Here is an 11545-nt window from a genome sequence, read left to right on the forward strand (position 1 = left end):
CTTTTAAACCAGTTTCATGTTATAATAAAACAATGTCTTATTAATTCCTGAACGGCATTTGTTATTTTACTAATATTACTTGTTAATCTGACATGGTCAATTATAAATTGGATGGGAACTTTAAAATTTCATGTATTCAAGTTCTCATTTGTAAATTGACATTTAAATGTTATTAAAAGAACATGTTCATATAGGTAATAAATTTAGTTTCGAAACCATTTGTTTTGGTGTCTTGTTAATTCCTTAATGATACTTGTTATTTTACATTTTATTTTAGTGACATTTAAATGTCAATTTACAAATAAGAACTTGTAAAATATATGAACTTTTAGAGCTACCAATTTGTGGTTAACCATGTTAGATTAGCAAGTAATAATATTAGTACTAAAATAACATGTGCCATTAACAAGGCACGTTATGTTACAATATGAAAGGCACTGTTATGTTACAATATAAAAGTGGTTTAGAAGCTTGGGTTCCCCCCCCCCAACACACACACCACAATTTTTGTTTTTGGTAGCCATGGAGTTACGGTATCAAATGCCCCCTTCCACCTTCAATTAATAATCAATTAAAATTGTAGCTGATGATTGGCCAGCCTTGGTAGCTAGGTGGCCACAAATTTTTTTTTTTTTGTAGCTAAGGGGTTATGAGATCAAATGCCCCCTTCTACCTTCAACCAATAATCCATTAAAATTGTAGCCGATGATTGGCCATCCATGAGGTTCTTGGCGGCAAGGGCACCAACAACCCTATTGCTGACAAGGTCCTTGGTAGTGGCATTGACTTTTTTTAAAACAAAAAAGAAAGGGTATTATTGTCCTTTTTGCTATAAAATGTGTGCAGTAGTTGATTAATTACAATTTTCCTTGTTCTTATGTAGTGCTTCCTATCTATGAGATGTCAATAAATTCAAAATAAGATTAATAGATGCTTTTTTCTAACGTATGGTTGGGATCAAAAAACCAAATTGTAAGTTTCTAGAGGAGGAAAGCATACTTGAATGAGATAGTTTACACCAGATAGGACATATGCGAAAATATGGTCACAATGTGAACTTAGTTTAGGAACAAGAACATAGATAGAAGAGAGAAAAGAGATGGGAGGAAGTTTGTTGGGAATACAAACTCTACGTTTTCTTTTGGGCCTCTCCTATAAACCAACCACAAAGTGGTTATGTGAAGAACAAACATATTCTTAGGGAAAATTGTTGGGAGAGTGATAGTTAGGTCCCAATGAATGAATTAATTACAGTTAAATCTTTTACAAAATTTTTTACAAAATAAATTATAAATATCAATTCAAATAGTTAGAAATAGAAATGCTTGTTACAATATAAAAGTTACATTAGATATTTAAATACTTATTTGCAATTAAAACTCTTGAATTTGTAATAATTGAATTGATATTTTCATCTTATTTTTTTTAAAAAAAATTATCAGGGACTTAACTGGTATTAATTTAATATTTTGGGACCTAACTATCATTTACCCAAAATTGTTCCCACTTAATTTTTTTTTTTTAAAGACCAATGGGAATATTGCACTTATGGTCCCAGTTTTATTATGCACAAAAACCCATACTTTCCAAGTATTCTGATAGAGCCCCAACTCTAATTTTAGGCTTGTATTTATTTTGGGCTTTGATCGGCCGAAGTGGATAACCCAACACAAACGAATGATCTCTTTAATGTACAATGTTAAAATAACCAAACTGAATCAATCAAAATATTGAATCGATGCCACAACCATCCAGAAGTTTACAAATTGGTCAAAAAGAAATTGGCTAGGTTACTGTTCAACCAGTTCAATTTTTTAAAAAGAAAAATGATTAATTAGCTTGGTAGTACAAAATGGCATCATTTTTTTGGATACAATTTTACCATAAAAGGGCTTCATGTCACTTCACAGTTCACACTCGCATGAAAATTAAGTCAAAGCTCATTTTTTCATTGTTCGTATCAGACCTGAGCCTTTTAATTGCTTTCCTCCAAGGAAAAACAACAGTAAAGCGAGTGCCTAGGGAAGCTGCTGCTTCGTCTACAGAGACCAGATTTAGATACATTCACGTGTTCCCATATTTAGATGTGTTAAATTTTCTATGGACTAATTAACCATGATTTTACAATTTTTATTCGAGGATTATGGTATGTAGTATAGTTTAGATATGTTGCATGGTTTTGAATAATGATAAGGACATCAGTTTGACTATGAGTTATCAAATTTTACGACGTTGTTGTATTTTTAATTATCCTTTGAAAAATTACAATTTGGAACATATATCATAATATAGATTAAAGATATTTTTTTCCTCTTAACTATTAGTGCAAGAGCATTTGGTATCCAAAATTTGTTTGTGGTGCCCTATTATTAATAAAGATTAAATTTGGAGAGAATTTCAATAAAGACTCATTTACCACACTTATTTAAATTCAAAACTTCTAAATTTTTAAACTTTCACCACAATCCAAGAGTATTAATTTGACATCAAATTTTTGAGAAAAATGACAAAATCTTCCTACATTTAAATTAATATTAGAACTACTCTACTTCACTTATTTATTTATTTACGGAATGTTATTAGTTCCCTTACTTCCCTTCTTCATTTCCCCGGAGCAATTTTTAATTTAAATGAGGAGCAATTTTTTTATTTTTTTCAGAAATTTATTATCAAATCATCACCCCTAGATTGAAGTGTAATTTTGGAGATTTAGAAACTTTTAATTTAAATAAGTGTGGTCAAGGTGTTTTTATTGAAATTTCCCATTAATTGATCAAAAAATTGTAAAAAGGACCTTGAAAATTACAGAAAATGACATCAAAACTTACAAATAAGTATCCTGTAAAAAAATTAATAATGACTCAGTCTCCTAAATTTCAAATAATTGCCAAGAGACATGATATTTCTCACTCATATAAAAGAGTAAAATATCATTTTGACCAACTTTGACTGGATATTGGGTGATCATTGGATCCCTACTGTTAGCAACAACAGTACAACACCGATATAAATAACTAAAAATAATATATTTATTTTTATAATATTTTATTAAAATTTTAGTACTCTAATATTTTTCCCACGAACTGCGTCCAATAAAGAAAACAAAGCTTGCCGATATGAACCTTAATGGGCTCAGCTTATTAGCACTGGACTGACTCGTTTCCGTACTATGGTTCTAACATGAAGCAGTGAACCTCACAAGCCCATGTCAGCCAGTAGGAGAAAATATTTTTTATATATGGGTCTGTACTCACTTAAATACTACACCCTCCCTAATTTGTAATTTTACATACCAATAAAATATAATAATAATAATTTGTAAATCTATTTTTTTAAAAAAAATTATAAATTTTAAAAAATGCCCCTACACACTTAATTATTACATTACAATATCATTTCAATTCTCTTTTTACTTGAAGAGTAATATTAAAAAAGTATTATTAATGAAACTTTAATTTTTTTAAAAATTTTGTCTTATATTTTGAGATTATTAGAATATAAATGAAGTTTCACATTTAAATATTAGAAGATAAATAAAAAATATATAAGCATAGGAATTATCTAACCAAATGGCTTAAGCCATTTTTTTATATTATACTATCCTTAAGCATATTTAATACAAGAAATCTAAGATGATATTATGAGCTATTCAATTAGAGACAAAGGAGAAAAGAAAAAAAATGAAAGAATGACATATGAAAAAAAATAAGAGATTAAAAAGAAAGAGAGAGAGAGAAAGAGGAGAAGGATGATGAGAAATTGAATAGACTTGAAGCCTTTGAAATTTAAAAAAAAAGTGCAAGACCAAGCAAGAAAAATAAAAATAAAAAAAAGAAAAAGAAAAGTAATAGAGGGAATGTTAGAATATAAAATAAGTCTCATATCTAAAGAATAAAGATAGATCATAAATATATAAGTTTAGAAAGTGTATAAGCAAATGGTTTAAGCTATTTTGGTGGAGTATATTATCCTTAAGAATACTTAATATAAGAAATCTAATAGGGATAACAAAATTAAATTCTTCCAATGTTATCATATAATTTGGGATGGAGAGAGTTTTTTGACTTTCGGTTCTTCCAAATACGAAGCCACTTAATCCACGGAGGAATGCATTGAACACGCGCAATAATTTTGCGCCAGAATCCACTAAGAACCATATCAAATGGACCAGGATTAATTAAGTAGGTTTTCAAATCGCACTTTAGCTTCTTTTTTTCCCCCGTTGACGATAAATTATAATAAAGCTTTTTAAGTTCTCATCCCACAACTTGAAGAATCAAGAGGAAATTAAAAATTAAAGTTTCATGAAGATTGCAGCTTTCCGTTTTAAAATGTTTGCAGTCTCTGCACGAACTTGTTATAAAAATTATGTTCAGCTCCAGTACCAAGCACGTCCAAAATGTTGTGACAGCGAAATACTCCATCCGTCCTAGTTTATAAGACAATTATGAAGATAATTCGGTGTCTCAAATATAAAACAATTTGACAAAAATAAAGTTTCATTAAATATACTTTTCCAGTATTACACTTGCCCTTTCCTCCATAATATTCTCTATCTCTTTAAGGTTATTAAATGCAGGGTATTTTTAAAATTTTATATTTTTATTTTGAATAAATAAAGCTTTAAAATATATTTAATAAGTTTTATTAATATATATAATTTCGTTTAAAATTATCTTATAAACTGGAACATTAATGCTGCTTCATGTTATATCAGCAAAAGCATTTAATATTGCAACTGTTCCGTTCATGAGACGTTAACTAACAACAGTGCCCTTTGACGGATGATCTACGTTGATAAGTTGAATAGTGACCTTGCACGGAAAGAATCTCATAAATCTTTTTAATATCCCCACATCTCAAAGCTAATTTGTTTGTTCACATTTCCTATATATATATCAGCTAAGTTTTGCAGTTCTGATCATCATCTCTCTGTGCCAGGTGTCATTACATACGTAGAGTTAACCCTACGTGAGATATCGTTGCAGAAGAATATAATGGCGAAGGCAAAAATGGTGTTTTCACTGTGGATGTGCTTCATAATGTTGTTTTTGTATTTTTCAGGGTTTTTATGTCGTCATCTTGTCACGCCAACTTTGGTGAAGAAAAATAATGCAGCGGAAGATTCAAGGTTAGGATTCCAACCTCAAATCTCTCGACTTAGTCCTGGTGGACCAGATCCGAGGCATCATTGAATCCTATATGAAGGTTTGTTTTTAGCGTAACGGTGTTAGTTGGAAATTGAGATAGGACCATACTTAGTTCTTTGTCCTCTGTTTATCAATTCGAATAAGTCAATAAGAGACTACGCTTTATGATTTCCTCCCATTTTTTAGTTCATTCTTTATTTATATTACCCCAAGAAATTTCACGATGGTGGATGGTAAGTATACTTAATTTGACGTCTCAAAGAAGCAAGTTATATATGAAAGGGACTGGTAAACTTCAAACTAGTTACTTAAATGTTTTGCAATTTCTACAATGCATGTTAATATAATCAACAAGTGTCATTTTTCTTCTAAAACGACCACCTAAAATTGGAAGAGTCAAGAAAACATTAAAACCAATTAAAAGAAACTTATTCAGAATTAATAAGACACTTTTTCTACACCATCATGTTAAAAAATGTAAGACATTTTGGGTCTTCTAAGATATAATCAATAAGATTTTCTTAAAATAGTCCTTAATTAGGAGATGTACATTAAATAAAATTTTTTAATTGAGATATCTTATTAAATAAGAATAAATATAAAAAGAACGTAAATTAGTGAAAAGTAACTTATAATTTTGACCAGAGGGAGTATATAGACACAAATCAGTAAATCACTCAGTTAAAGCAGAATATAATATTTTAACATAAATTCTTTTTCATTCAATATTATAATATTATATTAGCATTATTGTATGACTATTAAAGACTACATATTTCCTTAATCAATATATACTATGATGATAGATCATTAGTTTACAGAATTCAATGTGTCGTTATGAATGGATATTAACTTATTTAGAATTTAAATTTAAATTTATGAAATTTATCAACAATAAAGTTTCCTCAAATTTTGACAATATTTTAATGCCTAAAAATTTAAAATATGTTAAGTCTCTTATTTTGAAGGATAAATTGGTCCACTGGTTCCAAAAAAAAAATTATGCTTAGAAAATATGAACTAAATTTTTAAAAATTTAAAAGTGTAGCTAGTTTACATTGGTATACAAAGATTTTATAATTGAAAATTTAAAAATTCATAAGGGGTTTATTATTAATATACAACGGTATAAAATTAAATGGCCATAATACATAACATAAATATTGGGCTTTTTACTTGATTTGATCCTATAATATAGATTATATTTACAGGAGCCTCTCTCTTTTTTTTTAATCCAGACACGGGTTTTGGCGTTGCTTTTTCCATGCACTACTATGTGATAGGAGTAATTTTTGTCTCAGTCTGACGGACATCATAGGTCACAACAGGACAACAATGAAAGCTCTAAAAATTGAGAGAAAGCAAAAAAAAAAAAAAGACTAATTTTTCTTGAATAAATTAGCTCACTGGTCAAAAGAAGTTTTGTGCTCGGAAAGTATGAATCTAATTTTTAAAAATTTAGGAGTATAACTGCTCACATTGATAGATAAAAAGTTTATCATTGAAATTTTGAAACTTTACGAGGGGTTTATGATTTACATACAATATTATATCATTAACAAATATAACATAAATGTTGGACTATTTGCTTAATTTGGTCTTATAATATAAATTATATCTGCAAAAGCTCCAAAAAAAATGAAATGAATTTTCATAAATAGAAAAATGAAGTTAAACTCGTCATAGACGCAGTGCCATGGAGACTCGACTGTGTTTTCAGATTCACCGACCTACCTACCACAAAAAAACCACTCACCTATTATTCATGTCTTCGTCTTAGATCTTCATGTTTTTCGAACGACGAATCATCAAACAATCGTAGGTCAAATCAGTAAAAAGGAAACCAATTCGTTGACTGTTGACGGATTCAATTATAATGCAATGAATCTAACATAGACGTGCGCATTTAATAGTGCCCTCGTCACTAATGTAATTGCCAAGTCGTAATGCCGAATTTTTTTCTTTTTGATAGAATGTAATGCAACAATTGCTTCCGTATGATTTTGCTATAGGCTTTTATTTTTCAAAAAATTTCTAACTTGACATTTTCATTTTTTTTTAATTTCATTGTCCTGTATCTTGAGAATCTAGGGGATATTACCACTGCTCGCCCACATTCCGCTTTTTATATAAATGAAAAAAAAAAATCCGAGTACGTCAATACATTTGGGCAAGGACCACTAAACATGGAGAGCCACCACTAATCCTCCATTTTTGTACATCAAGCCCCAAAGAAAAACCACAATCCGCTCGATCGGCCATTTTTTTCGTAGATTAATTTGTGATTTAAAAAAAAATATCACTTTAGGTTTAGGTATAGTGGAAAGTTAGGTATAAAAATAGAAAAAGAATGAGGTTGGTGATTTAGGGTAGCTTTCCACTGATTGAGGCTTGAAGCTTGATTCTACTCAAACTTCGATTAATCAGTGAAAGAATTAGATTTCTGATGGTTTATTTTACTACAATAAAGGGTAACAAATGAGGCCAGGATGAAAAATAATCCTCTTTTTTCTTACTAAATAAATAATACTAAATATACTCCCTTCCAATCCTAGATGTAAGATCTTAATCTCTTTTCTCTCTTTCGTTTATAATGTACACATATTAATGTAAATGATTCAAGGATGAGTATTTTAGAAAAATTACTACACATTTTTACAATTAACCAACTAACTTATTTTTCATTAATCTAATATGAATCAGTTAACTGGTTCCTATGTTTAGTATGGGAGGAAACTTATTCAATGAATCAGTTAGTCATTGTGGAGTAATTATAACAATAGTATAACGGATATTGTGAGGGGGGGGAGCACCCAGCCATGTACCCACCTTTTCAAAATATTTTTATTGAAGATTATTAGCACATTTTAAGAAAATTATTAAATAGCCTTGCTATGATATTGGACTGATATATCTATATCCTTATGAATTTTAAATTTTTATTATTTGATTATTTCATTTTACTTGTGATTATTTTTATTTGTGAAAGGAAAATTGATGTTAGAAAGTGGCTCATTTTGAAATAGAGTATTAATTTGCTTTCTCAAAATTACGTCTTCTGCCGTATTCTGTTATTTCAAATAAACTTAAAGCTAAGGATGAATCATAACCCTAGCTTGTATTCATGAAGAGTGGTCCACTATGGCCAGTAATGACAATGAGACCATATTACTATATTTGTGATTTATGTCACTTTGTATATATGAAGAAGTGAATTAGGATGCGGATATATAGCTAGTTAAAATTAACTTCCTCTCTAATTAAAGTTTTTCAAAATAAATCAGCAGATTGAACTCATAGAAGTACTCCGTTGACAATTGAATAACCTAAACATAGTCAAATTATGATCAAACTAATCATAATTAAATTTGCATTCTTTTTACCAACAGGGTTGGGTTTAATTAGCTGAAAAGACTAGTAAATTAGATCTTTCATGATACATAGCATTAACTTGCTCAAACTTGAGTGGACATTTCCCTTCTAAATGCATTGAAGAATCACAAAATGAGCAAGAAGAAGGTACTAGAGCTTGAGAAGTACCCACATTGTTGACTTGAAACAATTGAGGAACCAACATTCTTCCAATCTCAGCGGCCATTAACTCAATGTGAGATTCATCAATAACATGGGAAGACACCTCATGCACACCTCTTCTCTCTCTTGATATAAATTGTTGACCATTTGAAGCCATCTTCTCAATTAACTCCTAAATTATTTGTTGAGTAAGATCAATCAAACATCCCCCACTAGCCACACGTATGTTCACTTTGTCTCTTGGATTAAGACCTTCATAGAAATATTGGACAAGATGCTCACTTGCTATTTGATAACCAAGACACCTGGCAAGCAACCTTTGGTGCCTAAACCAATAAACATATAGTGTCTCATCTTCCCAATGTTGGATGCCATATATTTGCTTGATTAGCATAGCAATCTTAGAACTTAGAAAGTATTTCTCTAAAAATAACTTCCTTAGCTTTGCCCAAGTAGAAACCCTAACATATGGTGGATGGTTGTGATACCATTCTTTTTCCATTCCATCCAAGAAAACTTCAAATACTTTGGCCTGTACATCATCCTTCACAATGTGATGAGCCAATATTTGAATTCTCACTAGGAGAGGTGCCCACATTTAGCACTTGACTGTATCTTGAATATGATTATCTCCAATATAAGGATACGTATAAGAAATTAAAAAAAGGGTAAAGGTGTAAATTTGACCATCAACTATTTTTCGAGAAGTGTCTGGTAACCTATACGATGAGATGGTGCAAAATAAATTTTAAATTTTCCAAAACAAAACATCAAGCACCTCCTATTAGCTGTCATTGAGTGGATGTTAATTGACTATATTTTGACCTAATCTTTATCTACACAGCTATACACGTGGCAACTCTAATAAATCACATGACTTAGTTCCAAATGAGAAGACCATCCATCTCTACCTCGACAAACCATTGCAACCTTCCTCCCACTATGTCACCACCATATTCCACCATGTTCGAGTAGCTAGTTCACTCCCCGTAACCTAGTCAACTTAGCATCAGTACAAACCTAAGCTACCTAGTCCTGTCTTACACGTATCACCAAAATCCAATGCCATAATTTTGGATCCACCTACTAGAACCCTTGCTGTCTAAATCAGCACTCCTCTTGCTCTGCCACCATCAATGCCAATAAATATTCCCATAGCAAAGCAATGCATTGTTGTATACTACTAATATGGGAGTCCTGTAAAATAGCTAAATCATAGCAAAAATGCACTCTAAAATACTATCAAATATGGTTGAGATTATATTAATGACCAATTCAACAATCAACGACCTCAAGGAGTCACAGCTCTAAAACAAAATAAGAATAATTACTAATAATTCTATAGAAAATAAATAGAAATGAGGGGAGGGGAATATTTCCTTGAGAGGAAAGGAAATCCCACAGAGAGGAGAAATCAGAAACAACGAACCAAAAATTCCACACCCTCTCCAATGACATCATAGTGATTTATTTTCAATCAATCCCTTAATCGTGAAAGAATTTGCCTCACCTGAATGTTGCACCTAACAGCTTGCTATAGGAATTCACAACTACACAAGCTAGAGCCTGAAAAGTGTTAAATGAAAGGAGTGAGTCTAGCCACTCAGTAACTAAGGTTAAACCTACCCTATGCAGTTTTATATCAATTACAAACCAAGTATGTAACAACCTCAAATTTACAACCCGATTTTTCGCAAATTATTAAAACCATTATCATGGTAGAAAATTTTCTTACCATGATACATCCAAAACAATATACCACAGGTCTTAAAATATCTCAAAAAAGCAATTAGAACCATGAGGGACGGTTAGGATCCTCATGGCAGGATATTTAAATTAGGTCATGAATCAAGAGAGACAAACATAATCCTCTTGGTCAAATAAATACTTTTAATAAAAAGGATTAGAGTTTACATGCTTCACAAAGAAGATATGTCCTAAGTTGGCACAAGATACATTGTATAATTCAAAATAAGAGGTAACGTAAAAGATGGTGTTTCATACACCATAGTTACACCTCTGGTGCTTTCTCGGCCGGACTCGCTCCTGTAAAAATATTAACCACGGGGAATGAGACTTAAAAGTCCCAGTAACCAAAAATTAATATGTAATGATGCATGCGAATGTAACTAATCATGCGATTGCTAAGTGAGCACACAAAACATTTAACCGAACAATATTTTCAAACAAACCGAACAAGTATTTAATTTGCATGACTGCACCTTATATCCTCCTTTCACCATGCTCGGACGCCAAATCACTCGGCCAAAGGTGAGTTGGACCAAGCGACACGCCACTCATTGGGTCCAATGAGGGCTTACCACGTGGTAATAATTAACCGAACAGAAATTCCCATTAACACCATACATTAAAATACCCTGACAAGTCATGCATCATTCAAATATCCAAACAGAAATATATCCGAATAATAATATCTCATCATGATAAACAAAAATAAATTTTTAACCCACTTGGCAATGATTTCACAGAAGTATATAACAGTATTTATTTTCAATAATTCATAATTTTTCCAAACAACAAAACAACACATAACCATTCACAAACACACCCATCACAACACATTAATAATGGTTACCTTGTGTCTTGAATAACAAGTTCCCCTTCACAACTCTTTTTTCACCACTATCTTTGTCAATATAATCTACATAATTATTTCACAATACTATATATTAATTTTACATTAAAATAAATAACTCTAATTTAAATAGTTAGAAAGTCTTAGATCTATAATCCATATTAACACTAATTTAAGATTTATGCCTCATTTAACTTCCCAAATTCTTTTCTAAAATTCTCGTACCCTAATAAACTATTTTTTTTATCCTCAAATCACTTCTAGT

The 11545-nt window shown here is 30.8% G+C and overlaps 1 long non-coding RNA gene across 1 annotated transcript; it reads right to left on the minus strand.

Moving 5' to 3' along the window:
* Positions 1-10709: 10709 nt before the first annotated feature.
* LOC129285290 (uncharacterized) lies at positions 10710-11336 on the minus strand. The gene is made up of 3 exons (XR_008587154.1): positions 11281-11336; positions 10907-11062; positions 10710-10730 (listed from the first exon to the last, which is right to left on the minus strand). It is a non-coding gene; the product is annotated as an uncharacterized LOC129285290 (long non-coding RNA).
* Positions 11337-11545: the final 209 nt, after the last annotated feature.

This window comes from Prosopis cineraria, unplaced genomic scaffold, assembly GCF_029017545.1.
Source record: "Prosopis cineraria cultivar Desert tree isolate PC_DT_omini unplaced genomic scaffold, ASM2901754v1 PC11, whole genome shotgun sequence".
NCBI classification, from domain to species: domain Eukaryota; kingdom Viridiplantae; phylum Streptophyta; class Magnoliopsida; order Fabales; family Fabaceae; genus Prosopis; species Prosopis cineraria.